General features: G+C 45.8%; 1 non-coding gene across 1 annotated transcript; it reads right to left on the reverse strand.

The window, feature by feature from the left end:
• Nucleotides 1–1446: 1446 nt before the first annotated feature.
• LOC139251749 (U2 spliceosomal RNA) lies at nt 1447–1646 on the reverse strand. Its single transcript, XR_011591426.1, has one exon. It is a non-coding gene; the product is annotated as a U2 spliceosomal RNA (small nuclear RNA).
• Nucleotides 1647–2077: the final 431 nt, after the last annotated feature.

The raw sequence follows: 2077 nt of genomic DNA on the forward strand, positions 1-2077 counted from the left end.
CTTGGAGATATTACACTCAATTCCTTTGTCTAAATCATTGATATATGTTGTAAATAGCTGGGGTCCCAGCACTGAGCCCTGCGGCACCCCACTAGTCACTGCCTGCCATTCTGAAAAGGTCCCGTTTATCCCGACTCTCTGCTTCCTGTCCAGTTCTCTATCCACATCAATACATTACCCCCAATACCATGTGCTTTAGTTTGCACACCAATCTCTTGTGTGGGACTTTGTCAAAAGCTTTTTGAAAGTCCAAATACACCACATCCACTGGTTCTCCCTTGTCCACTGGAGAAGTTACATCCTCAAATAATTCTAGAAGATTTGTCAAGCATGATTATCCTTTCATAAATCCATGCTGACTCAGACCGATCCTGTCACTGCTTTCCAAATGCTCTGCTATTTCATTTTTAATAATTGATTCGAACATTTTCCCCACTACTGATGTCAGGCTAACCGGTCTATAATTACCCATTTTCTCTCTCCCTCCTTTTTAAAAAAGTGGTGTTACATTAGCTACCCTCCAGTCCATAGGAACTGATCCAGAGTCGATAGACTGTTGGAAAATGATCACCAATGCATCCACTCTTTCTAGGGCTACTTCCTTAAGTACTCTGGGATACAGACTATCAAGCCCTGGGGATTTATCGGCCTTCAATCCCATCAATTTCCCTAACACAATTTCCCGCCTAATAAGGATTTCCTTCAGTTCTTCCTTCTCACTAGATCCTCGGTCCCCTAGTATTTCCGGAAGGTTATTCGTGTCTTCCTTTGTGAAGACAGAGCCAAAGTATTTGTTCAATTGGTCTGCCATTTTTCTGTTCCCCATTATAAATTCACCTGATTCTGACTGCAAGGGACCTCTTTCCTCCTTTAAGACGCTCCTTAAAACCTACCTCTTTGACCAAGCTTTTGGTCGCCTGACATAATTTCTTCTTATGTGGCTCGGAGTCATATTTTTGCCTTAGAACACTCCTGTGAAGCACCTTGCGACGTTTCACTATGTTAAAGGCGCTATATAAATAAAAGTTGTTGTTGTTGTTGATTATCTGGTCATTATCACACTTATGTTCGTGGGAGCTTGCTGCCGGGCGGGCGCTGAGCACCTCGAGTCGCGTCGCCGAGAGCATGCAGAACGCAAGCGCAGGCAGCGGAAGGAGCGTGCGGCAAACCAGACTCCCCACCCACCCTTTCCTCCAACCACTGTCTGTCCCACCTGTGACAGAGACTGAAATTCCCATATTGGACTGTTCAGTCACCTGAGAACTCACTGTTAGAGTGGAAGCAAGTCTTCCTCGATTCCGAGGGACTGCCTATCATGATGATTTTTTTTTCTTTTTTTTTTTCGTAGCCAATCTTTCCAATTCTTTGTCAGATCACAAACGCCAGAGGTCACCTTGCACACATCAAGGATCACTCTGCGCCAATGCTCTTAGCCAAAAGGCCTAGAGCCACTGCACCGCTCCTGGAAGGACTGCAATACCAGGTTCGTGCCATGGAGGTGGATGGGTCAGCACCCCACACACCTCCTATTTCCAAAAAGCATAGGAGAACCACCTTCCTGATCCAGGGAGAACCATTTTGGGGTCATGGTTACTCCCCTGTCAGGTCAGTTACGCATGATCTTAGCCAAAAGGCCGAGAAGCGATGATACTTCAAGAGTACTTGATTGGCTGTGAAGCGCTTTGGGATGTCCTGAGGATGTGACAGGAGGTATGGAAATGCAAGTACACCATTTCCTGGCTACGGTTGTGGGGGGCGTTTAACACATTCCTCCGCACCCTTTCACCAACACCTGTCACTCACCTGTCAACCACGTTGTGTCCTGCAGCAAGGGGCCAGAAGAGCATCGAGGGAACGACATTTATAGATTTCAAAAGAAATTATAACGTTTATTGTGAAAGGGGAGCCGAATTGGAATGATTTGCTCAGAGTGGGCTGGTGCTGATTGAAGTCAGGCCTGGGGCCTTTTACACGCACGGTCCCATTATCACTTCAAACAGCAGTTCGTTATATTTTAAACAAAGCTCGCTTTTTTCATCTGAATCTTACATGTTGCTCCTTTATTCCTCTCTAAGGA

This window comes from Pristiophorus japonicus, chromosome 2, assembly GCF_044704955.1.
Source record: "Pristiophorus japonicus isolate sPriJap1 chromosome 2, sPriJap1.hap1, whole genome shotgun sequence".
Lineage (NCBI taxonomy): Eukaryota > Metazoa > Chordata > Chondrichthyes > Pristiophoridae > Pristiophorus > Pristiophorus japonicus.